The sequence below is a fragment of the Monodelphis domestica genome, chromosome 6 (assembly GCF_027887165.1).
Source record: "Monodelphis domestica isolate mMonDom1 chromosome 6, mMonDom1.pri, whole genome shotgun sequence".
NCBI classification, from domain to species: Eukaryota; Metazoa; Chordata; class Mammalia; order Didelphimorphia; family Didelphidae; genus Monodelphis; species Monodelphis domestica.
This window is the reverse complement of record NC_077232.1, coordinates 251,723,870-251,751,774: the sequence shown is the minus strand read 5'-3', so window position 1 is coordinate 251,751,774 and position 27,905 is coordinate 251,723,870. Positions and strand designations below refer to the sequence as shown.

At 39.5% G+C, this 27,905-nt stretch overlaps 1 long non-coding RNA gene across 1 annotated transcript; it reads left to right on the top strand.

Moving 5' to 3' along the window:
• LOC103095272 (uncharacterized) lies at positions 1–23,449 on the top strand. The gene is made up of 3 exons (XR_008912988.1): positions 1–1,165; positions 1,811–2,053; positions 2,358–23,449. It is a non-coding gene; the product is annotated as an uncharacterized LOC103095272 (long non-coding RNA).
• Positions 23,450–27,905: the final 4,456 nt, after the last annotated feature.

The window sequence follows — 27,905 nt, the reverse complement described above, 5'->3', positions numbered from 1 at the left end:
TCAGTATCTACAAATACATTGTAACAGGAATATATTCAAGTAGAAAAGAAGGGGAACTTCTAGAATAACCAGTGTGTTATACTTTCACAAAATACAGAAATTATATTGCACAGAAAAGTCTTCTAAGATATCAGTAATGGGTCACATAATTTAATTTATGTCTTTATTGTGCCACAGCGCCCAAGTGTCTGCATATACTGATCAGAAATAGATATGACATCATTATATGCTCCTTATTGATTATCGGCCTCTAATCTCTTATTAGACCATGAGATCAATGAAGGCACGGTTCCTGTCATGTATCCCCTATATCTAACACAGTTCTTGGCACATAATAGGTGCTTACTAATACAAGTTTGTTCTTTGAGTACGAAAACTTCCCATGTTCCCCAAGGCATTGCATATAACATGGTAAATTAATGTTTGATAAATGAAGGTTAAACCTGGAAGGGAGTAGAGAGATAATCTAATCTAACCAGTTTATTTTACAGATGAGGAAACAACTCCAAATACTTTAAACAATTAGTTCAAGGTCAAAATTTGCTAGTTAGTGGCAGACCTGGGACTCAATCACAGATTGCCTTATTCCTAAATCCAGTGTTCTTTTCCCTGACATCTTATCAATAGTCACAAGAATTAACGAGATTTTAAGATGTAGAAAGAGTACTAGTTTAACCCCCTTGAATTACAGGTTTTACTGATGCTCTTGGGTAAAGTTACTTGGCTGAAGTAGTATCAGAGCTAGGACTTGAATCCAAATATGACTAAACAGTCAGTAAAGGACTGAGATGAAATTGAAGAATCTTGTTATATTAAAATTTGCTGTTTTAGTTAAGATAGATTATCCATGATAAAATGGGGAGAAACAACTATTAGATTTCAAAGGAAACACTTTCTTTTTCTTATTAGTCTTACCCAGCCCATTCTTAAAAATGGAGGCAGAGGTAGGAGGGAGAGACAATCCTTTGTAATTTCTATTCTTTCCATGTTCTTTATTCAAACTTAGCTTTATTCTCATCTTCCTTTGATTCTCTTTTGTAGTCAGTGGCCTCTCAGAACAAAAAAGGGAAAAAAAACTACAGAAGATGAGAAATAAAAGGGAATTTCCTCAGCCAGTTTCATAGAGATCAAAAAATCTTCTGGCCTGAAAGTGAATAAACAGAAAGTAAGTAAAAGGAAGCGACATCTAAGTCACTTTTAGCCAAGTTCAAGTAAGAGTTCTGTGGTGGAGGGGTATAGAGTTTTCAAAATACCCAGCCTTCTGGTGATGAGCCCCAGTGTCCTTAGCCAGGCTGGTGCCTATAAAGCAATCTTAGCACCAGAACCAGATGTGAACCCTTTCCGTCCTGAGTGGGACAGCTGCCAGAGCTTGGGCTTGGCGAGTAGAGGTTTTGAGAACCCTGGGTTCCTTTTACACCATGACAAGGCATTGGAGGTCTTGGTAGAGGTCTAGCAGTTTCAGTATCCTCACTGGAATTTTATTCAACTGTTCAATTGTGTCCAACTTTACCTGACTATGGGGTTTTCTTGTCAGAGATCCTGGGGTGGTTGGCCATGTCCCTGCTCATTTTACAGATGTGGAAACTGAGGCAAACTGAGTAAAGAGACTTGCCCAGGGTCACACAGCTAGTAAGTGTCTGAAGCCAGATTTGAACTCAGAAAGGGCAGTCTTTCCGACTCTAGGCATGGCGTTCTCTGCTTGCCACTAGCTCCCTGTTAATGGAACAGGAATAACTACATAGCACCATCGTTTACAGATTATTTTCCTCACAATATCCTGTCAGGTGAAATCAGTATTTTCTGTTTATAGGAAACAGGTTGTGGGGAGCTAAAGTGTATTGGTGTCAGAGGTAAGGGAAGAGCGCCCATAAGAAGCAACTAAAGGTGGAGAATAACTAACCGACAAAGCTCTGGAGCTCAGTGATCCTGTGTACATAGTAGATGATGTCAAGCCCTTGCAGTTTCCTTAAGGTGAGGCAGTGATGGGGAGCAAAGAGGACCAGCCACAGCACCGCAGGCGACTCTTCCCAGCTCTCACCCATCTCTCTTGCAGGTCAGTGAAAGTCCTGGGCCGGCACATTTGCAGCCTGTCCTGGTGCCAGGGATGGTATGAGGAATGACCCTTCAGCACTGTTCCCTCAGCATTGCCCAGCCCACCAGCGAGGGCCTCTCTCCCCCCAAGAACTCGCTGAGTGGGAGCCATTCATAGATCTCTGCCCCTTTAGAGTTCTAGGGAAGGACTCTTCCCTCACCTTCCGATTACCCCAAGGCTGAGCATTCCCCTCACCTTCTTTATGCCATTCGAAAGGGAGACATCTCTCAACAGTACCACTTCTGTTCTCCAATCACTTTCTTAGAAAAGTATCCGAAGACTTGCTAACTCAGAGGATCTGTGCCATTTCTTCTGGGCACATGGAGCTCCCTGAGGGGTCCCTGAGAGGGCAGGGTCCTTGGGGCCTGAATGACATCACCGGGGAATGAATAGGAAGGGAATCTGGATCATCTGGAACTGAGTTCTGAATAAGGTAAGAGTCAAAAGGAACTATGTCCAAAAGCTGTCTATCCTTTGAAGGTAAGCAGAGATTCTTACTGAGGGCCTGTGAAAGTTACTTTTGAGATATTTTCATAACTTCTAATGCAATTGGTTTCCTTTATAATTCTATACATTTCATTTTATGCATTATAGATACTATTTGGATGACTCCATAGGACTCACTAAACTGACTAGGGGGTTCATGACATAAAAATGCTTAATAACTCCTGGCTGGGAAGTATTGGCAAAATTCTCTATTTGTCCTGATTCCAGAGAGGAAGAAAGCCTTTGATTGCCCCGTTCTGTTCTTTCCAGGCCCCCAAACTGGATCTTACTCCAGTGGTTGAGACCACTCAACCAGAACCATGGCCATCACCCTGAGATCTTTACCAGCCTGTCCCCCCAAGGCTCTCTTATACAACAGCCCTGGGCTTTGCAGCTCACCCTACTGGGAGGATCTGCCAGGATCCTATTTCCTCAAGATAACCTAGTTGCTGAATGAGTGGCTGCCAACTTCTGGTTGGGTATGCTTCCCATTGAGGCAAAGCATTATTCCTCAGGAGCCAGGGCTGCTAGGCAGAGGACTAGCACAGTGGTATCCCAGTCAGAGGCTACTCAATTGTACATAAGGACCATTGTGGCCACAAGCTGATTTAGAAAACTCCATTTTAGTATTATCCATGTACAACTGTATTTTTCCTTACTTTGTTAAAAATTTTCCCTCTATGTTTTAATCTGGTTTAGCTACACTAGAGGATGCTGGGCTGCTGTTTGATACCTCTAGGGTAATAGGCGAGTAAGCCTCTGGTGTAGTGTCAGCCTCATATTGAGGGGCACTACTATCTAAGGGATCACAAATGTACCATTTCCTCTTAATGCAATGGCTTTCATCTTGTTAGAGGACCACCTTGCAGTTTCCAGCTCATAACACCCACGAAAAATTCCAGTCAACTGTTTTATAGACAAGAATTCTCAAAAATATTAACCCCATCCTAAGAGGCTGGGAGCAAGTGGCCTGCTTTAAGATTTTCAAGGTGATATTTTATTCTGGATCCCATAAGGACCCCAAGGAGGGGAAATGTGGATTCTCTGAATTGAAAGAAAGCCTTTGGACTTCTTTTTTAAAACTGGGAAAGTGAGAGGGCAGCTGGGTAGCTCAGTGGATTGAGAGCCAGGCCTAGAGATGGGAGGTCCTAGGTTCAAATTTGGCCTCAGACACTTCCCAGCTGTGTGACCCTGGGCAAGTCACTTGACCCCCATTGCCTAGCCCTTATTGCTCTTCTGCCTTGGAGCCAATACACAGTATTGACTCTAAGGTGGAAGGTAAGGGTTTAAAAAAAAAAACTGGGAAAGTGAGTGTCAGTAGCTTGTTTGGAACTGTGTCCAGAATCATTTGTGTTTTCCATATACACTGTATTCCCTAAACTTGATTGGGCAGCCTATACCCAGGATTTTCTTAATAGTTGAAATTCCACCCCTTGCGCCTATGGGTCATCATCTATTGAATGGGGCCTGTTAAGATTAAAATTGCCAAACTGTTGCAGGTAAAAATTAGTTTCTCTGCTAGAAGTATTATATTTTATGAGGTTTATTAAAGGTTAAGAATTAAAGAAAATATAGAATTTCACAACCACTCACATCTTGCCTGCTACCATGAAGAAGCCTCCAGACCACAATCTGCACAAAAAGATCAAGAATGAACTTTGGGTGTGGTTGATTGAACATTTATTTGTATGTATACTTTCATGCCAAAGGGGACTGCCCCCTAACTGGCCTTTTGTCAATGCATCCAGCAATTATTGGTTTTGTTTTTTTTTCCCTCTTATCCTCAAATTATTGTAATCTTTAGGTTGATTATGTTTTCGTAATCCTTTGGGAAAAGCCTTTTTCCCCAGAGGATCATACAAAGATTTGTAAAAATGGAGATTTGAACCCCGGACTTCAATTCCCCAGAAGTCCTTGGACACTTCCCAGAATGCTTTGTAATCTCACTGAGATCCTCACCTGGGCGAGATCAAAATTTCTATTTAACTGGCTGTAAAAGCCTACTAATCTCCTCTTCCTACTTTCGCTTCGGATCTCCATTTTTACAGGCCTCTGCCACTGTGGCTTTGTCTGGCCTTGCCAACATTGGCGTCAGTGTAGTTTGGGCTATTGTGGTAGCCTCAAAGTCTCTCCCTGCTCCAATCCCAGCCTCCATTCCCCACAAAATCTAAGGTCTAATCTTGTCACTGCCCTACTTAAATTGGCTCCTTTTCACCTCCAGAAGGGTACTTAAAGCCTTTCATAACCCGGCCTTCTCCTACCTCTCCAGCCTTCTTAGACCTCCTGGCTGCTACACAAACAAAACACTTCATCTCTCAGCTCCAGGCGTTCTCCCTGGCTGGCTCCCAACTAAAATCTCATCTTCTACAGGAAGCCTTTCTTAACCTCTCTTACTTTCAGTACCTTTCCTCTGCCAGTTATTTCCTATTTATCCTATAGATGGCCTATACGTATATCTTGGTTTATTGTCTTTCTCATTAGGTCGGAAGCTCCTTAAAGGCAGGTACCGTCTTTTTGTACCCCCAGTGCTTAACTCAGTGCCTGGCATATAGGCCCTTCATGTTTATTGACATTGGACATGACAGTGCCCTCCGTCAGGGAGGCTTTTTCAGGTCCTTACTCACCAGAGTAACCAATGGGTCGGAGAGTTAGGGGGATAGCTACCCCAAGCAGGGGAAGACTTTTCCCAGGAAAATGAGCAGATTCCACTGGCCATGGAGGTGGCTGAAGCAGGCACTGTGGAGTCTTAGAGCTGGGTCAGACATAAGACATAGCAAGAGTGTCCACTGTATCCCAGACCACCCCCCATCTTCCCGACTTCTGTCTTATCATGGGACCTGGATGGCAGGAAGAGAGGGTGAGGCTGATGATTTTGTGTAACTGCCTCACTGAAATCTGTTCCATACACAAGTGTAGACATGGCCCGCCCCATGATGCCACAGGTCCTCTCTGAAAATGCAGGAGTGTGAGCGTGAGGAGGAATTTGCATAATCCCGGGGACATGGGGAAGGCATTTTGATCACAATTCATTTACTACATCTTGCATGCCGAGTAGAGAGACCCATGTGCTTAGAAGCAGAAGAAGAGAGAGCTTGGGAAGCAGAGAGCACTTTAAATACTAAATTGTGTTCTTGCATGCAGGTGAGGACTCAGATGAGATTATAGGGAATTCTGGGAAGTACAAGAACAAAGAAGCTTGATACTAAGCTTGATACTGGCACCACATCACCACCAGAGGCAGGGGCCGAGGCTACCTGCTCTCCTACAGGGATGCGGGCAGGAGCAATGGAAGCAGTACTGTGCCTACTTTATTCTGTGTCCTGTGGTCACTGTACGTAGCCGGCACTGCCGTGCCTTCTTATGGGCCACACAGGATTGTGGTAGTGGGAGTTGTTCTCTCTACGTGTACAGGGAGAGTGGCTTTTAGTTTCTTTATTTTGGCAATCTGGACTTTCTACAACTATTAGCAATAATTAGGGAACGCCATTCCTGAAGTTACCTTTATCCTCTGCAGACTCACTGGACCAATGAGGGCAGCAGGGCTCCCAGGAGCCCCATCTCAGTAACACTGGGAAAGCTCAGCCATGGCAGCCTGATCATGCTGTCTTTTGAACAAATCCTGTAGATTACTGTTCCCCGCCCTGGAGCATGAGCTTCTTCTGAAGTAGATATGTGTGAGGAGAAATGAATGCCGCAGTCATGGAAAATGTTACTTATATTTGAGATATTTTCTCCCTTAATCCTTTCCTCAGTAAATGATGCTAAATTGACTGCTTAAAAAGCAAATACATTTTGTGTGCTATTGTCTGCTAAAGTAAAGTTCATCATGCCTCATTCTTTTAGGACATACTCACCAAGGACTGGTCAAAAGCATACAGGTTTCCACATTTAGTCTAAGGCGTGCAAAGTATGTGTCCTCTTATAATAAGTCAGAACAACAGTTAAGTGTCATTCTAAGGAGTCATCTGCTGCAAAGAGCTGAGAGACTTTTTTTTAAAAAATAATATTTTATTTGATCATTTCCAAGCATTATTCATTAAAGACAAAGATCATTTTCTTTTCCTCCCTTCCCACCCCCCATAGCCGACGCATGATTCCATTGGGTATCACATGTGTTCTTGATTCAAACCCATTGCCATGTTGTTAGTATTTGCATTAGAGTGTTCGTTTAGAGTCTCTCCTCTGTCAAGTCCCCTCAACCGCTGGAGTCAGGCAGTTGCTTTTCCTCGGTGTTTCTACTCCCTCAGTTTGTCCTCTGCTTATGGATAGTGTTTTTTCTCCTGGATCCCTGCAAGTTGTTCAGGGACATTACACCGCCACTAATGGAGAAGTCCATTACGTTCGATTATACCACAGTGTATTAGTCTCTGTGTACAATGTTCTCCTGGTTCTGCTCCTCTCGCTCTGCATCACTTCCTGGAGGTCGTTCCAGTCTCCATGGAATTCCTCCACTTTATTATTCCTTTTAGCACAATAGTATTCCATCACCAACATATACCACAATTTGTCCAGCCATTCCCCAATTGAAGGGCATCCCCTCGTTTTCCAGTTTTTGGCCACCACAAAGAGCGCAGCTATGAATATTTTTGTACAAGTCTTTGTGTCCATTATCTCTTTGGGGTACAAACCCAGCAGTGCTATGGCTGGATCCAAGGGTAGATATTCTTTTAGCACCCTTTGGGCATAGTTCCAAATTGCCCTCCAGAATGGTTGGATCAATTCACAACTCCACCAGCAATGAATTAATGTCCCGACTTTGCCACATCCCCTCCAGCATTCACTACTTTCCTTTGCTATCATGTTAGCCAATCTGCTAGGTGTGAGGTGGTACCAAAGAGCTGAGAGACTTGAAGAAATTACCTGAGTGAAATAAAACATTGCCCTTTGAGAGAGAATATTCCCAGTTTCTGGAACTTGTTCAGAGGAGGCCAAACATCTACATTCCCCTAAAATACTTTGGATAAGGGGGAAGCTGGGTAGCTCAGTGGATTGAGAGTCAGGCATAGAGACAGGAGGTTCTAGGTTCAAATCTGGCCTCAGACACTTCCCAGCTGTGTGACCCTGGACAAGTCACTTGACCCCCATTGCCTAGCCCTTACCTCTCTTCTGCCTTGGAGCCAATCCACAGTATTGACTCTAAGATGAAAGGTAATGGTTATAATTTTAAATAATAAAATAAAATACTTTGGATAGGGCAAGAACATGGCTTTTTTACTGAGTCACAGGAAGCCACCTTTCAGAGGGATGAGAGGAAAGCAGCTAATGCCCTTTTCTTGACAGCACTATTTTCCCAAAGTGTATCTGTCCACACCGCCAGTTACCTTCTGGTGATTCTTAGTGCTGGGTACATCTGTAGATGTTAAACACAAACACAAAAGGATGTGCAGGTGAACATGTTAAGTGATGGGGCAAAGAGGACAGGAAATGGAAGTAAGGAAAATGAAAGAGCTCTTGCCTCTTGACAGAAATGTGTTTGGTTTTTTGTTCAGTATTTCTTAGCAGTTATTATTATAAACTTGCCAAAAGAACATTGACACTAAAGATAAAGTGGGAGAGAGGTTGAGCATTAAATCCACTCATGCAAATGAGTTCAAATCAAATGCTCCAATTTTTTTAGCCTTCATGTTTTGCTTTGAATTTTCCGTGGTGCAAACCACTATAATTATGGGTCTTGTCTCTTCTGCTTTGATCATACTTAAACAATATTGATGAACTTTAATTTCCTTCCTCTAAACTAATAGTAATGCGCTTGCATACCCTACTTAATATGTTAGAGAAGGCTTCAGACCTTTTTCTATACTAGAATATAGTCTTTTTCTAATAAAAGGTATTTCTCACATACCATGTTAAAATCTATAAGAAAGTATATATGTCATGTTGTTATATTATATGCAATATACCTATTTCACAGCTAGATGGCTCAGTGGCTAGAGAGCCAGGCCTGAAGACATGAGATCCTGAGTTCAAATTTGGCCTCAGATACTTCCTAGCTGTGTGCCCCTGGGCAAGTCACTTACCCCCAGTTGTCTAGACCTTATTGACCTTCTGCCTTGGGACCAATACTTAAAGGGTTTAACATTTTGAAAAATTATTTGTGTAAATGTGAAGCTATTGCATAACTTAAAGACATGCCTCTTTCATTTCTTAATCTCATACCAACTTTTTTGCCAACCTATTCTGTGCCCACCTTCACATCGAAGTCATTAAGTGAGGATGATCTTGTCAAGTTTTTTTTTTCTTTTGTTGGTAAAATGTCCCATCTCGTCATTCTTTATAACTAATATTAGCATGTAAGTGGTGGCAGTCCTCATGGTGGTCCCTTTGATGCGCTTATTGTGAACACTTCAAGAAAGATGACCAAATGCTCCATGCAATGATGTTTCTTATTCTTGGGAACTCAAACCAACACTTTCATCTCCTTAGGAGAACCTGGGAGCCATCCTGTTAAGTTATAACTTTTGTCTTCAGATTTCATTTATGTGAGGATGTCAATGTTGATGTATTTCATTTCCTCTAGTATAAAATCAACTTAGTTGTTGAGCAAGGATCTCACACATGTAAAGCATCCATGTGGAAATTACCTCATGGTAGCTTCCCTAATGACTGCTCCTCATACTACCTCACACCTAGCAGATTGGCCAATATGACAGTAAAGGGAAATAACTATTGGTGGGGATGTGGAAAAATTGGGACACTAATGCATTGTTGGTGGAGTTGTGAATTGATCCAACCATCCTGGAAGGCAATTTGAAAAGTATGCCCAAAGGGCTTTAAAAGACTGCCTGCCCTTTGATCTAGGTACTAGGTCTGTAACCCAAAGAGATAAAAAAAAAATTGGTAAAGGATCTATTTGTACAAAGAAAGTCATAGCTGTGCTCTTTGTGGTGGCAAAATGTTGGAAACTGAGGGAATGTTCCTCAATTGGGGAATGGCTGAACAAATTGTGGTATATGTTGGTGATGGAATACTATTGTGCTGTAAGAAAAGATGAATGGGATGAATTCAGAAAGAGCTGGAAAGACCTTCATGAGCTGATGCAGAGTGAAGTAAACAGAACCAGAAGAATATTATACACAGTAACTGAAACATTGTGGGACGGTCAATGTAATTGAATTTGCTACTAATGGCAATGCAATGATCAAGAGCAATCCAGAGGAACTTATGAGAAAGAACGCTCTCCACATCTAGAGAAAGAACTGTGGGAGCAGAAATGCAGAGGAAAAACATATGTTTGATCCCTTAGAATATATGATTTGGGGTTTTGGTTTTAAAAGATTACTCTATTGCAAAAATGAATACTATGGAAATAGGTTTTGAGTGATAATACATGTATAACCCAGTGGAATTGCTTGTCAGTTCAGGGAAGGGGGGGAAGGAAAAGGGGAGGGAGACAACATGAATCATGTAACTATGGGGAAAATATTTTTTTAATTAGTTCATTTAATTAATTAGTCTTCTGGTACTGAGTTATTGCAGACTTAGCTGGACTGAGTATTGGGCATTTGAGAAAAGAAAACAATAGAGCATTATTATTTTACAGAACATTGAAAACCTGTGGAAGGGGGGGAGAAAAAGAAAGACAAGAAAGCTTGTCATGAGACTTGCCCAAGTCATACCATCCCTAGAATATGTAGGGATGAAACTGTAAGTAGTACAGTAAAAATATATGCAAGTCTTAATCTTTCAATATTTCTAGAGCAATTAATGATAGTGGAAACTCCATTTTTTGATGCAGTATTTGATATGCTGGATGAAGAAACAACCCTTAAGACAATGAAGTTGAGAAATATGCAAGGGAAATCCATATTGAAGGTGAAATCATTTTAAAGCTATTCCTGGAATATCACAAGCTCATCAGAATCAGAATTTCAGATGACTAATAAAAAGCAGTAGAGAAGTATATGGTGCATGTAAGGAGACTGAAATGTTACCAATGATGACATTCAGGCTGAGAAGCAGTGTAAAGGATGTTAGTAAAATGTGCATGGACATGACCAACAAGATGGAGAACTAGACATTTTCTCTGATCCTTATGACCTCTAAAACTGCTCCAAAATAGGAATTATACTCAACTCTGTTCCAGTCCCTCTACTCCCTTTGCCTTGGAAAACCAAAAGACAGAAGCTGGTTCTAGTGGAAACTATAACTCGGCAACACACTGAATGAGGGCAGATGCCAGAGATGCCCTTGGCTTGATGCAAAAAGGACTAGCATCCACCTGGGTTCAATTCTTTCCCCACCGAAGCTACTTGGATGGCCCAGTGAGGGAGGAGGTCAAGACAATTTTAAGGTCCTCTAGGGAGATTATCATCAAAAAGAAAAAATTCAGCAATAGGAGAATATAGGGGGGGAAACAGAGAAATTTCCAAAGATCTCAGAGGCAAGAAGGCTCAGTTAAAGACCTTGAGCACAAGCAAATAAACCAGCAGGGAAAATATTAACAAAAGGGAAGGTGGCCTCTGGATCAGCCAAATATGAATAAATATTGCAAGACAAAAGGAAACGAGTCAACAGCTGATAAAGGCAGAGAACCTGTGGGTTCTGAAGAGAGCATGGAACCCTAGCAGGCTATACCTGAGGGATGAAGGTGAGAAATAAGAATTGTGAAAGCAGAAATCATGGTCTCTATTGCAGAAATAATTAGCAGAATAGAAAAACTTGAATACATGGTAGCAAACCTCACAAAAGAAACAAAACAGCAATGCACTGAGAATGTAAATACACAGAAGTAAAACATTATCTGGAAGAAGAGAAGCAAGAAAACTCATCAATTTTAAAGAAAATATGATCTCCATAAGACAAACACCAATATTGAAGACAGGATGTATAGAGGCCAGTTAAGGATTCTGAGTCTCTTAGAAAAACATGGTAGGTGGTTCTGTGAATAGAGTGCTAGACATAGAGTTGGGAAGACCAGAATTCAAAACCAGTCTAAGACGCGCTAGCTGTGTGACCCTGGACAAGTCACTACCTCAGTTTCCTGAGCTCTAAATGGGAATAACACCTAGCTTCTAAGGTTTTTTTAAGGATCAAATGTGATATTCATAAAGCATTTGGCATAGTGGCTGGCACACAGTAGGTGCCTTATAAATATTTTGTTTCCTTCTTTTATTCCTTTCAAATGTAAGAAATTTGCCCAGAACTTCTGAACAAAGAAAATAAAGTACCAACTGAAAGAATCCATGGCAGTGGATAGAGAGCCAGGCCCAGAGACAGGAGGTATCCTGGGTTTAAATCTGGCCTCAGACACTTCCTGGCTGTTTGACCATGGGCAAGCCACTTAACCCCTATGCCAACCCTTTATTGCTCTTCTGCCTTGGAACCAATGCACAGAACTGATTCTATGGTGGAAGATAAGGGTTTAAAAAAAAAAAACATCCACAAATTACCTCCAGAAAAAAATCTCATACCATGAGATCAAAGACACATGGTGGTTAGTTTAACAATTTCAGTGACAACAAATTCTGTATATAACTAGGAGAAAGACCTCAATTAGAAAAGAAAGGAAGACCATCAGCAAACATCATGTGCAACGGGGATAAACTAGAAGCCTTCCCAATAACATCAGGCAGGAGTCAAACAATGCCATTATCATCTCTATTATTTAACATTGTACTAGAAACACGCTAGCAGTAGCAATTAGAGAAGAAAAAGAAATTGAAGGTATTAAAATAGGCAATGAGGATACTGGATGACATGATGGTCTACTTAAAGAATCCTAGAGAATCAACCTAAAAGCAAGTGGAAATAATCAACAACTTTAGCAAAGTTGCAGGATACAAAATAAACCCGCATAAGTCATCAGCATTTCTATATATCTCTAACCCATTTCAGCAGCAGGAATTAGAAAGAGAAATTCCATTTAAAATCACCATAGACAATATAAAATACTTAGGAATCTATCTCCCGAGACAAACACAGAAACTATATGAACACAACTACAAAACACTCTCCACACAACTAAAACTATATCTGAGCAATTGGAAAAGCATTAACTGCTCATGGGTAGGATGAGCAAAGATAATAAAAATGACCATCCTACCCAAACTTATTTATCTATTTAGTGCCATACCCATTGAACTACCAAAAAACTTTTTTACTGAATTAGAAAAAAACATAACAAAGTTCATTTGGAAGAATAAAGGATCAAGGATATCCAGGGAAATAATGGGAAAAAAATACCAAGGAAGGTGGCCTTGCAGTCCCAGACCTCAAACTATATTACAAAGCAGCAGTCATCAAAACAATTTGGTACTGGCTAAGAGACAGAAAGGAGGATCAGTGGAATAGACTTGGGGTAAATGACCTCAGTAAGACAGTCTATGACAAACCCAAAGATGTGAAGAGGCATGAAGAGACAAAGGTTTTGTAGGACAAGCCAAGATGCAAGAGACTAAGCTGGGGACCTGTCTTATCAAGACGAAGAATCTAAAATGAAATGTTCCCAGGAGGAGTGGAAGTTGAGTTGATGAGGGGGAGGGGACTGGGAGTGTGACTCTCTCTGGCAGTTGAGGCTGGCAGTTGGGGCTGGCTGAAGACCCTGTTTGTGTTGTTTTGGGGGGCTTTCTGGTCAAGGGGAGACCCCTGCACTCTCTGAGATTTTGACTGACCAAGAGTTGGGGTTTTTCTGACCACAGAGGGAGGAGAAGGAGAAACTTGGCTTTTAAGTTGGTTGTCTCTCTCTGAGAGTTTAAGCTGGCCAGGAGAAACTGAGAGACCTTGATGGTGTTGTAAAAGAAGAGAGAAGATTTTAGCTGTTGTCCTCCATTTATCTAACTGTTCCTCTTCTCACATTTGTTACTGGACTATTTCCATAACCCTCTCAAATTCCCCTTATAGATTAGGGAAACCCTCATCCCACTTTCCTCAGTTTCTCATCCTGTTATCCCAAATAAACCCCTACTTGAAAAAGGAAAAAAAAAGATCTTTATAGTTCATTTAGGGAGGAGGGAAGAAGCCAAAGGCTTCAAGAAGAATTGGGAGGTGAAGGGGGGCAGGGAGCAGAGGGTTGGAGAAGGGAGTGAGTGAAAGGGAGGAGGAGGTTAGAAAGATATACTGATCCATCAGCCATCAGTAGGGATCAGTAGGCAAACACCAGAGCATTCCCCAGAGCAGTTCCCCTGTGTAGCAGTTCCCTTGTGTGGCAGCTTCAGGTTCCCCTGTAGCAGCTGCTCTCTAATCTCAAGCCAGAGCATTCAGTCACTGCAACAAAGTAATAGTGTCACCACAGATTTACACTTCTATTTCAAGTAGAAATAGTTTTCCTCAGTTTACCTCTCTATTTCAATCAGTTTCACTCAGTGTCACTACAGATTTGCCACGTCTATTTCAAGTGGCACCACGGATTTACACTTCTATTTCAAAGATCCCAACTTTTGGGACAAAAATCCACTATTTGATAAAAATTGCTGGGAAAATTGGAAGACAGTGTGGGAGAGATTAGGTTTGGATCAACACCTCACACCCTACACCAAGATAAACTCAGAATGGGTGAATGAATTGAACATAAAGAAGGAAACTATAATTAAATTACGTGAACACAGAATAGTATATATGTCAGATCTTCGGGAAAGGAAAGATTTTAAAACCAAGCAAGAGTTAGAAAAACTCACAAAATGTAAAATCAATAATTTTGATTACATCAAATTTAAAAGTTTTTGTACAAACAAAACCAATGCAACCAAAATCAGAAGGGAAGTAACAAATTGGGAAACAATCTTCATAATAAAAACCTCTGACAAAGGTCTAATTACTCAAATTTACAAAGAGCTAAATCAATTGTACAAAAAATCAAGCCATTCTCCAATTGATAAATGGGCAAGGGACATGAATAGGCGATTTTCAGTCAAAGAAATCAAAACTATTAATAAGCACATGAATAAGTGTTCTAAATCTCTTATAATCAGAGAGATGCAAATCAAAACAACTCTGAGGTACCACTTTATCTAGCAGATTGGCTAACATGACAGCAAAGGAAAGTAATGAATGGTGGAGGGGATGTGGCAAAGTTGGGACATTAATTCATTGCTAGTGGAGTGGTGAATTGATCTAACCATTCTGGTGGGCAATTTGGAACTATACCCAAAGGGCACTAAAAGACTGTCTGCCTTTGATCCAGCCATAGCACTGCTGAGTTTGTTTCCCAAAGGGATAATAAAGAAAAATATATATACAAGAATATTCATAGCTGTGCTCTTTGTGGTGGCAAAAATTGGAAAATGAGGGGATGCCCTTCAATTGGGGAATGGCTGAACAAATTGTGGTACCTGTTGGTGATGGAATATTATTGTACTCAAAGGAATAATAAAGTGGAGTAATTTCATGTGAACTGGAACAACCTCCAGGAAGTGATGCAGAATGAGCAGAGCAGAACCAGGAGAACATTGTACACAGAGACTGAGACACTGTGGGACAATTGAATGTAATGGATTTCTCCATTAGTGGCACTGCAGTGATCCTGAATAACCCAGAGGGATCTATGAGAAAGAACACTATCCACATTCAGAGGAAAAACTGTGAGAGTAGAAACACAGAAGAAAAGCAACTGCTTGACTACATGGGTCAAGGAGGATATGCTTGGGGATGTAAGCTCTAAATGATCACCCTAGTGCAAACATCAACAACATGGTAATAGGTTCTGATCAAGGACACATGTAATACTCAGTGGAATTGCACGTTGGCTATGGGAGGGGTGAGGGTAGGGGAGGGAGGGATAGAATATGATTCTTGTAACCAAGGAATAATGTTCTAAATTGACTAAATAAAATTAAAAAAAAAGGAAAGGAAAGGAAGCTAGATAATAAAAGTTTATTCTGCACACCCTAGAAACTGAATAAGAAACACACCTAAAAACAAAGACATATGTAATAGAAATGAGGAGTTTGAACAAAATTTGCAAGGAACTGAGTAAATCCAAAAAAGTAGGAGTTTGCAATCATGCTATCAGACAAAGCAAAAACATAAATCCCCCAAATAAAGATATAAATAAGGAAACCATATTATTCTGAAAAGAACTGTAGAGGATGACAAGCTAATTATCAATATTATTAAACATATTTTACAAAAGAAGATAGATATCACTAGAAAAGGAGGTGATTATATAACAAGATAAATGATAACATATGAGCAACTTGACTTTTGTACCAATATCTACAAAATATTGAGACCAGTGGGTTAAGATCTTTGAAGTGTGGGGATTGGACCTCTTTGGGAAATTCATGGAAGAACATGGAATAGAATTGCCTTAGTCAATATCAATAAATGCTTCTTAAATGCCTACTATCTGCCAGGCCCTGTGCCAAGCCTTGGGGATACAAAAAGAGGCAAAAGATAGCTCCTACTGTCAAGGAGTTCACAATCTCATGGATGAATTCAGTCTGTGCCAGTAAAGGAATTATCCATACCAGTGCTGTGATGGTTCTGTAACCGCGAAAATGTGGCTTCCAAGACTGAATTGCCAAAACTGTAAAGGTTTCAGCCAAACTGTAAAGATAATTTTTAGTGTCTTGATTTATATTAAAAATAAGTGGTCACCATGGGAAAATTCCCAAATATGAAAATACCCAAGTCAGCTGGGTTTTTATGGAGATTTTAATTAATACAAATGAAGGAATTAAGGGAAGGAGAGAGAGAGGGAGAAAGAGAAAAATAGTAGAAGCTTTAAGGGAGAGAGAGTCAGTCTTTATCACTCACCACAAGATTGTCTCAAGCAAGTTCCAGTCCACTGAAATCCTCAACTCCTGAACTGAGTTCAGAGCTCCAATTTAGCTTCCCTAACTGAACTAGCAGCAAACTGAACTGAATTCTCCTTTTAAAGAAATTTTCTATTATGTCACCTCCCCTAATTTTTCACATCTACCAATCACAGTAGATGCTTTTACCCAGGACTACCCATTCTTAGTTCTTACCATTCTTTAGTTCTCACCTTCTCTGGGTAGATTATATCTTTTGAGTACTTCACATCTCTTTTGTTAAGCTTGCCTTTTGTAAGTTGCTTGACCTTTTAATGATTAATTTAACTTTTTATAGGTACTAGCACCCTTTTGTATTAGATCTAAAAATAGACCACCTAGCTTAAGGTTTTTGTTTCACTATAAGTATAAGTTAGGGTCTTTCATTGTTCAATCAGGAGTTTACAACTTTATATTCCCCTAAGTCAGTGTCTGAGCAGGGTGAAGTAATTTTGAAAGTTCTCAATACATTCCTGACCAAGTACCTCCATTGTTAAAAATGGAGAATAGCTTCATCAAATCTTCTGAAGTAGAGTCAGAGCAGTTTTAAGATTCACAGTTCCATTGAAGTACTAGGATATATATTGTGAATTTTAGTTTTACTCCACTCTTCTTAGTCTTTAGAAATTCTAGCAACCAGGAACGTGTATACCCCCACTTAAGGATTGAGTGTAGGAGAGGAATGCTTATGACCGGCATGTGCTAACAAGTGACAAATCAGAAACAACTGACTGACCCCCTGGGCTGTCCTAAGCTAAGCTTAAGCCACCATTGGCACATGTGAGACACAGGAAGTGATGTAAAGAACTGCCTTTATATTTTGCGTCACTTTCTATGAGAGGGACCCTTGGCAGAATTGGCCCTGGAACTCAAGCCTGGAGGAGCTCGGCATGAGACCTCAGACTGCTTTCCTTTTAGATGGTCATGTGGTGAGTTATAAGGCTGACTCCCCTTTCCCTTGGCTTCTGGAGAGGTCCCTTGGCCGAGGCCTCTGAACTCCTGCCTGGCTCAGTCTGTGCCAGAGCAGTTCAATTCCCTTTTCCTTCTCTCTCTCTTGTTCTTAATTTCTTCCTTCTATTGTAAATAAACCACCATAAATTCCATTCTGACTTGAGTATTTCATTGAGATTTAGAATTTAAATCCCTGGCGACCAACTAAAATTATATTCAGTCTCAACCCTAAAATTTACCCCTTACAATCTATCTATCTATCTATCTATCTATCTATCTATCTATCTATCTATATGTTAAAGTCGATATTACAGCATCTTTCATAGCCATGTCATCTTGGGCAAGTCATCTTATTTCTGTGATCTTTGGCTTCCTCAGCTGCAACCTAGTGATAATTAGTCCAACAAACTTCCTTTATGGTTGAGAGAAAACATTGAAATGCAAAATAAATGTAGGTGGTGGTGGTGGTGGTTACTCATCTCCTAACATATTACACCTGAAAGGTCTGAATGTGTATATGAAACACTATAAACTACCACAATGCCATTATTCTTGCATGTTGTGGCTTTGTCTCATCGGTTGTTGTAGCTCATCTCCTGTAAATAGAAGTCATGGATATGTGTGGATACAAATGCACATGCACACATGTGATTAAAGCATTGGCTGTCAGTTTCATGTCAGATTTTAAAATGTTTTTATGATTTTTTACTGTTCACTGCAAATTTGTAAGTGTTTCTATCAGCTTAATCCTGCAAATGAAAGCCAAATATCTGTTTCTTTTAACTCTTGTAATTGATGTCATCTTCTTCCTAAACATGAAAGGACACATTTTTTTTCAGACGTCTGGGACATGGCTGAACACTTGCACATGTTTTTCATCTACTCCCTATCAGAGAATGAGCCTTTTGTTAGTATTCCTCTCTTACTATCATCATTATATAAAAAATAATTTTATATTATCAGCATGGAATCTAGAAGCCCCCAAACTTGTAACTTAGAAAGCCTTAATGATGCCCCAGTTTACTTAGCTTGAAGGTGAAAGCCCCAAGTTTGACATTGTCACATGAGTTTTTCCCTGAGGGAAGTTCAACTTCCCTAGTCTCAGACTGACAATAGACCTTAAAGGAGTTTAAGTGGAGATGACTAATCCCATCAGGTGGTAAGTATCTCTTTTGTCCCACTGGTTTCTCCCCTTTGGCCAAAGCCCTTTACCAAGATGGCTGTAGCAAAGGAAGGTAAAAGTAGCAAGAGTATGATTGACAGGCCTGGATTCCAAGAGCCACTGGGTCAGGATTCTAAGCTGTTGAAAGGAGCAGGTTTCCAACTGTCAGTCTGGAGCTGAAAGTGAAGCCTGAAAGGTGAAGATCTGATCTCTCCTGGACATCTTGCAAACAGTCTCTTTGAATACCATCAAACACAGGTGAGAGGGAATTGTCTATACCCTCTGGTGGACAGAGTGGAAACTTGGAGGAACCTCTATTTCCTGGGACATCTAAGGACTCAGCTGGATTCCTGTACCTGACCCACCAAGGACTCTCTGTGTGTGATAAATCTGGTTCCCTGTTGAACTTACCCTTAGGAAACTTAGGTATTTAGTTTAGGGTAGTTAGAAAGTGAGTTTAATAACTGGCATAAGTCAGATGCAACCCCTTCCCCTTATCCTCCCTTACCTTTCCCTTCTTTGTTAATAAATTAATTTTATTTATATGTGATTCTTCCCTTGTGTATAACCTTCCTTTCCCATTTCCTAAAAATCATAATAACATGGCCCAACCCTTGGCTGGGTCTTTCCCTTTTGTGTCCATTGTAAGGCATCAGTCCCTCACTGTTATTTCTGTTTGGGACTCTTCATTTTCCCTTGTTACCATTGTAAAGCTAGTCAACTGTCCCTCTCATCCTCAGTCCTCATGTTCCCCTAGAAAGGTATTTAGGCTTCCCAACCTTAATGGCTCCATGGAATTGTCCAATCTATCATGGTTGGGTGTTTCTAGAGATCAGTGCCCAGAGCAACCAGAGCTCAGTCCTCAGTTCTTAACTCTGTGTAGGTGTGTGGTGCCCAGCTCTGCATGGAGGCCTAATTCAGCACTGAACCCCCTTCCTTAATTAAAGAGTGGCTTTTCTGACTATTTAATCTGTTTTTTTTTCAGTTGACAATATGAACATATTGTGCATTACAGTTTATGAAATGCTTTCACATTTACTATTTCATTTAATCTTTACAACATTACTTTGAAGGTGGGGAGGGCATATAATCCCATTTTATAGAAGAGAAAAATGAAACTTAAAGAAATTGGATGACTCAAGTTATAGGAAACAAGACTGAGATGGAGGTATAGAGGCCTTAAGCAATGAGATGATGAGTGTGTATTTTAGTCTGGAGTCAATAGAGAGCATTTGAAGACTTTTGAGTAAGAGAGTGATGCAATTAGAATATTGTTTTAGGAAGTGTCAACATGGAATCTAGAAAAGCCCAAACTTGTGGCCTAGAAAGATTTGATGAACCCCAGTTTACTTAGCTTAAAAGTTTGACCTTGTCACAAGAGAGTTCCTCCCTGAGGGAAAGTCCTATTTCACTGGTCTCAAACTATCAATAGACTTTAAGATAGTGGGAATAGCTAATCCCATCAGGTGGTAAATATCTTTTGTCCCACTGGTTTCTCCTCTTTGACCAAAGTCCTTTACCAAGGTGTCCCAGCCCTTGGCTGGGTCTTTTCCTTTTGGGTCCATCATAAAACATCAGCCCCTCCCTGTTATTCCTGTCTGGGACTCCTAATTTTCCTTTGTTACCATTGAAAAGTCAATCAACTATCCCTGTCATCCTCAGCCCCCATGTTCCCCTAGAAAAGTATATAAGCTTGCCCACTTTAATGGCTCCTTGGAGTTGTCAATCTAATGAGGTTGGCTCTCCCAGGGGTCTGTGTCCAGAGCATCCAGAGTTCAATCCTTGGACTCTGTGTGGGTGTTAGTGCACAGCTCTGTGTGGAGGCTTACTATTACACTGAACCCCTTTTCCTTGATTAAAGAGTGATTTTTCTGACTATTTAATAGTCCTGTGTTTTTTTCCAAGTCAAGAGAAGGTCATTTTGGCAGCTGTGAGAGAAGGGAGAGACTGGAAGCAAAGAGATTTTTGCCATAGACTTGATGAGAGGTGGTATGGACTATTGGGAGGTAGTAGGCTGTAAGGGTGGAGGGAAGACAATTGATTGGAGATAGAATTGACAAGATTTGCCAACTGATTAGATGTGAGGAATGAGGGAGATATAAGAAAGAATGATGACTTAGAAGCAGTGAAGTTTGGTGTTCAGTACTTAATAATAAGTAGTTTGCCCTTAAAAAAAAAAAAGCAAAGTTGGACTAGATTAATTTATGTTGTAATAATTTTTCAGTCACTTCTGATTTCATAATACCATTTGGGGTCTTCTTGGCAGAGATACTGGAAAGGTTTGCCATTTCCTTTTCCAGCTCATTTTATAGCTGAGGAAACTCAAGGGAAACAGGGTAAGTTACCCAGGGCCACACAGCTAATAATTGTCTGAATCTGGATTTGAATTCATGTCCTTCTGACTCCAGGCTTGGTGTTCTGTCCACTGCACCACCCAGCTGCCCTATATTTGACTATTTGTCCATGCTAATTTTCAAAAGCATAGTTTAAAGGTATAAAGATGGATGTGAGGTTTCCTTTTCCTTCTAATACCCCACCCTAAATAATCAAAACAAACTTCACTGAATCAGTACTTAAAAGCAGCAAAAACAGATAGTAGTCTGAAGTGAAGAGCCAGGGACAATTAGGGAGAAAGGTTTGTGACTTCCCTGGCCTTAGTCCCACTGCAGGCTCTGCAAGCAAGACCAGCAACCTCACCTTATTTGAACCTTGGAGCTTGCATCCCAAAGGATATCACTGGAATCAGCAGGCAGAAGGTCTTTGGAGCAGGCTGCTGACAGAGCTGGGGATTGAAGGAGTGGACACCACAGCATCCATAGGCACCAGGGCCTGAGGGCAAGATCTCAAGCCTTGCTGCTAAAAATTGTGGAGACTTTGGAGAACCATTGAATGGGGACTAGACACCTGCTCTATCCTGGGCTGAGGCAATAAGAGAGCAGGAGTGAGGAAGGAACCAGTGAGTATGGTTGCTGAGGGACTGGGGCCTTATCAACTGTGATCCCTGGTTGATGCCATGGGGACTGTCTGCTTTCAGTTGCAGTGGCAGAACTGCCTGCTGGTTCTGGTTGGTGCAGTAGAGATTGCTTATGGACTGGGGCTTGAGCTATTAAAGAGACAGAAGATCTTGTTTCAAACCCAGAAGCAGTGAAGTAAAAACACCTGCTTCCAAAACATTTAAGAAATACAATAAAGAGCTTTAAAAAGACCTCAAAAACCAAATAAGAAAAGTTGAGGAAAAATTAGGAAAAAGAATAAGAGCAATAAAAGATAATCAAGAAATATTATGAAAGATCACCCAAATGGAAAAGAGATTCAGAAAGTTAACAGAAGTAATTTAAGAACAAGAATTAGACAAGGGGAAGATAATGATTTCCTAAAATAACAAGAAATAATTAAGCAAAATTTAAAGAATGAAATAATAGAAGAGAACATGAAACAACTTGCCACAAAAACAGTTGACCTGGAAAATAGATCAAGAAGAGACTATAAGAATAGTTGAATTCCTAAAACATTATGATTTTTAAAAAAAGAGTTTAGACACCATACTCCAATAAATCATCCAGAAAAACTGCCTAGAAATTCTAGAGTCAGAAAGTAAAATAGAAGTTGAAAGAATCCACCAATCACCATCTCAAAGATACCCAAAGATGAAAATGCATAAGAACACCATTACTAAGTTTCAAAGCTCCCAGGTTAAGGAGAAAATAAGCAACAAAGAAAAAAAAATCATTATAGTGGTACAATCAGAATAACACAAGGCTTAGCAGCCACAACATTAAAAGAATGCAATACATGGAACACGATATTTTGTAGAGCAAAAGAACTGGGTTTACATTCAAGAAAAGCTGAGCATAATTATTCAAGGTAAAAAATGGATATTTAATGAACTTAATGGGGTTTCAGCTATTCCTAGGGGAAAAACCCAGAACTTGGTAAAAAATTTGATTTATAAGAAACATTCAAGGGTAATAATGAAAGACCAATTATAAGCAAACCCAAAGGTCAAATTGATTGATTCTTGTATAGGAAAATGTCATCTGTCCCTCCTGGAAATGTCATTGTTGCCTGAGTATTTTGAAGAGGCCTCTAGGGATGCATGATAAGAGGTGAAGGTGAATGCAGTGGAATAAACCAAAATGGTGTGGAGTAGAACTGGAGGTATTAGGGTGGAACAGCTATCTCACATGTAGAATAAATGAATGGAGAAACTGCCAAGGAGAAGGGAAAGAGGAGGGGAGAGCTGGTAGTACAAGAACTCTACTCTCATCAGATCTGGGATAAAGAGAGAACAACATGCACATTTAGAAAGGTAAAAATCTTAATGTATATAAGAACAGAAGGGGAGGAGGATGGGATAAGGAAAAGACTGGAAGTCCTCCTGGGGGACTGAGAGACTAATAGGAGAAAGAGTGAATTAGGAGAAAGGAGAGCAAGGGGATAACAAAGAGGGATACCTAGAGGGGAAGAAATAGCAAGAGGTAGCGGGGTAAGGTGAGGAAATAAGGGAGAAACTCAGGACAAGATAGGGGAGGAATTTTTAGAACTGAACTCATATTAAGAAGTAGGAGGGCATGGTTGGGGAGATAAGGAAGGGACTTTTGTAAAGGTGGGTAGAATAAGAATTATGAAGATTAAATTAAGTCTCTCCCATGATTGTGAAGATTAAATTAACTCTCCCACCCATTTTTAGATTTAATTACCAAAAGTATAAACATCCCACTTAATCATTAAGTGGGAGAGGTCTGTGACCCATGTGTGTAATAGTGGGTGATGAATCAGAATCAAACTGACTGCCGCCTGGGCAGTTCTAAGCAAAGCTTCAACTGTAATTGGTAGACTTAAAAGTGGAGGAAGGCAAACAAAGTGACACAAAAGATAGTGCCTTTAAAAGGAGTTACAACTTCCTGTGGAGATTTGGGCTTCTTCTGGAGTTCTGAGTTTGAGTTAGAGGCTGGTGAAGAATCTGCTGACTGGACCTGAGACCCTATTCCTGGTAAGACTGTTATTAAATTTCTCCCTTTGGATTGACACGTGGTGAGTGAAAAGAGTTGACTCCTTTCCTGTATTTTCTGAAGAGACTAGCCTCAGGAGAGACCTATCTTCTTGAGAGAAGCTCCCTGCATCCCCAGGTCCTCAAAGCCTCTCTGGCTAAGGACTAAACTCCGCTGCCTAGGTTGAGCCAGGGGTCAGAGCAAAATACTTAGGGCTTAGGTTAGATATCTTATCCTATCCTCTCTCTGATTTCCTACTTCACTCTTTCTATATTTTATAAATAAATCTGTTGGAATTTCATAAAATTACCGGTGACCCTATTCTTAAATAATCCAGTCCAACCTTTTCTAAAAAAAACAAAACTAAAACCAAAATCAAAAACTTTTCTCCCTTACAGAACAAAAAGGTAATGGAGATGGGACAAGGGAAGAACCTTTGTAAAGTTGGGTCAATTTGTAATTAGGAGGACAAAGGGAGAGGATAAGGGAAGATTTTTACAAAAGGTGATGAATTGGAAAGGTACTGGTCAAAGGAAACCCAGGAACTACATGAACATAATTATAAAATGCTTTCTGCACAAATAAAGTCATATATAAATAATTGAAGAAATATTACTTGTTCATGGATGGGCAGAGCCAATGTAATTAAAATACAATACTACCTAAAATTAGTCTACTTGTCCAATGCCATCCCAATTAAATTACCAAAAAATTATTTTATTGAGTTAGAAAAAATAATGAAACTCATCAGAACAAAGAACAACAGAACATCAGAACAAAGAACAAAAGAACAAGAATATCAAAAGAGTTAATAAAAAATGTAAAGGAAGGAAGTCTAGCATTATCCAATTTTAAATTATATTATAAAGCAATGATTATCAAAACTATCTGGTATTAGCTATAAAATAGAAATAGATCAGTGGAATAGAACAGACATACAACAAACAGCAGTAAAAGATTATAGTAATTGTGTATTTAATAAAAGAACACATCCAGGTTTGGGGGATAAGAAGTCACTATTTGGTAAAAATTGCTGGGTCAACTGGAAGCTAGCTTGGCAGAAACTAGATGTAGATCAATATATAGTTCACTAAGATAAGAACAAAATGGATACGTGATCTAGACATAAAAGAACATATAAGTAAAATGTAAGACAGGAATGTAGTAACTAGCAGATTTTGGGATAGGAGAGGAATTTATGAATCAGTAAATGAAGAGCACAGTGAAATGTAAAATGGGTAATTTTAAGTACATTAAATTGAAAAGTTTTTGTACAAATAAAACAAATGCTGCCAAAATTAGAAGAAAAGCAAAAAAATGGGAAAAAATTTTTTATCAATAGCCTCTAAGATAGAAGTTTGATATCCAAAATATAGAGAACTTTGTCAGATTTATAAGAATAAGTCATCTCCCAATTGATAAATAGACAAAAGATATGAACAGACAATTTCAAAGCCACATGGGTTATATGAAAAAATGCTCTGAATCACTACTGACGAGAGTCATAAAACTGTATACCCTTAGACCCAGTAATACCATTGTTGGATCTATTTTCCAAAGAAATCAGGGAATAAGGGGGAAAAAACTCCTCTGTTCCAAAATATTTATAGCAGCTCTCTTGTAGGGGCAAAGAATTGGAAACTTAGGAGACGCCCATCAATTGGGGAATGGCTGGACAAGTTGTGGTATATGGTTGTGATGGAATATTACTGCACTATAAGAAATGATGAGCAAACTAATTTTTTTTAAACTTGAAAAGAAATACAAGAGATCATAAACAGTGAAATGAGTGGAACCAGGAGAACATTATATACAACCACAGAATTAATATTGGAAGGCTAAATTCTAAATGTTATCTCCAGAAAGTGAACAGGAAGATAAAATATGAAAGACTTATAATTTATATGTACATGTTGGCCTCCTTAATGATATCTTTTGTGATACAGCAAGGGACTGGAATACTTTGTGGAGAGATTTTTATGAAGAAATGAAGAAAAGTAAACTAAATATATAGGAAATTTGTAATTTTACTTGTATACAATCTTTTTCTTTGTATATAGAAATGTTTTTGTTTCATTTGATTTTTTAAAATTTGGAATGAAATGAAAGTGGAGTTTAATCCCTTTATAACCAACTTAGTATTAAATATTATTTTCCTTCCTTACTTTTCATCATATATACATTGCATTTTTGTCATCTTTAGCTCTTTTTGAGTTATTTTCATCTCTTATTTTATTCTCACAACCTTTTTGTGTATTGACCAGCATGGTATATGGTGCCATGTTGGTTAGCAGAGAGTTGGTTACTTTTACTGGCTGACTCTGGACTTTTTTTTTTTTTTAATGTATCAGGTTATTTCTCAGCCTAGGTGTTCAAGTATCTCTCCAGTCATTCCTTTGGCCTCTTTCCTCTGGGAGGGACTTGCTTTTTTTTTTCTCCAAATCAAGATAGTATGGGGTAGGGAGGGGGGATGCAGGGAGCTGCTTCTATTTATTTATTTATTTATTTAACATTTTATTTAATTGATTAAGAAAATTTTTTCATGGTTTCATGATTCATGTTCTTTCTCTCCCTTCCTCCCACCCCCCTCCTATAGCCAACACACAATTCCACTGGGTTTTACATGTGTCATTGAGCAAGACCTATTTCCATATTATCGATATTTGCACTAGGGTGATTGTTTAGTCTACATTCCCAATCATATCCCCATCGACCCATGTGATCAAGCAGTTGTTTTTCTTCTGTGTTTCTGCTCCCACAGTTCTTTCTCTGGATGTGGATAGCGTTCTTTCTCCCAAGTCCCTCAGAATAGTCCTGGATCATTGCATTGCTGCTAGGAGAAAAGTCCATTACATTTGATTGTACCACAGTGTATCAGTCTCTGTGTACAATGTTCTCCTGGTTCTGCTCCTTTCATTCTGCATCACTTCCTGGAGGTCGTTCCAGTTCACATGAAATTCCTCCACTTTATTATTCTTTTGAGCACAATAGTATTCCATCACCAACATATACCACAATTTGTTCAACCATTCTCCAATTGAAGAGTAATCCCTCATTTTCCAATTTTTTGCCACCACAAAAGAGTGTGGCTATAAATATTCTTGTACATGTCTTTTTCCTTATAATCTCTTTTGGGTATAAACCCAGCAGTGGTATGGCTGGATCAAAGGGGAGACAGTATTTTAAAGCCCTTTGAGCATAGTTCCAAATTGCCCTCCAGAATGGTTGGATCAAAAATTTTATTTTTGTTGTCATGCAAAACACATTTTCATATTGGTCATTGTTGTAAGAACAAACATCAAATCCCCAAATAAAGCCATAAATACACTGATGTGAAAGATGACTCCAACAGTTCTTTCTCTGGAGGTAGATAGCATTCCCCAATACAAGTCCTTCAGGATTTTCCCAGATCACTGCATTGCTGAGAGAAGCCAAGTTTTCCCAGATAACCATCATATAATATTGCTGTTATTGTGTACAATGTTCTCCTGGTTCTGCTTATTTCACTCTGCATTAGTTCCTGCAGATCTTTTTTTTTTTAAACCATCCTTATTTCTTATAACACAAGATTTTTGTACAAGTAGATCCTTTCCCATTAAAAAAAAAATCTCTTTGGGATACAGACCTAGTAGTGATATTATCGGATCAAAGGGTATGCACAGTTTTATAGCCCTTTGGGTGTAGTTCCAAATTGCCCCCCAGAATTATTGGGTCAGTTAAAAACTCCACCAACAATGCATTAGTGTCTCAATTTTGCCACATCCTTGCCAACATTTACCACTTTACTGCCATATTGGCTCATCTGATAAATGTGAGGTGGTATCTCAAGTTGCTTCTATTTAAGTACTAGTTGAGCTAGTTATAGCCCCTCAATCACTGTGAACTCCTTCAATGCCTCGGGGAGAGGATATTAAGCTTTTGTTGAGTCAGATTTTGGCAATCTAGTGAAACCTATGAACCTCTTCTCAGAAGAATTTTTTTAAAATTCATAATTGAAGTTCAGAAATGCTAAATTTTAGTTAGAAGTAAGTGAGGGGAAAAAAACCAACAACAAGTTGATTTAAGGCCATAGACCTGAGATTCATTTACCCTTGGCACCAGGTGGTTGACCCCTGGGTAAGAACCATTGACCTAGCATAATCCTGATATAACTATTCTCTCTGCCCTAGAAAATTGCAAAAACTAACAAATAATTCTATTTATTGTCTCTAAGCCTCCAGATAGCAGATTTCTGACAAAAGTACAGCCCGCTCAATCTTTCTGCTGGATCACAGGCCCTTCTAGTCTCTTCCTCTAAACTATATTTCTTTCTACTAAGTAACCCAGATTAGCATTGCATTGATTATAATCCATTTTTTCACAAGTTTGGATTTAAGAGCCAACATAAATGATTAAACAAAGAAAGGCTAATGAATTTTAATTGATTTAATTGATTTTTAATTTTTAAAAATTTATTTTTATATAAAAGTTTGAGTTCCAAATTCTTTCCTTCC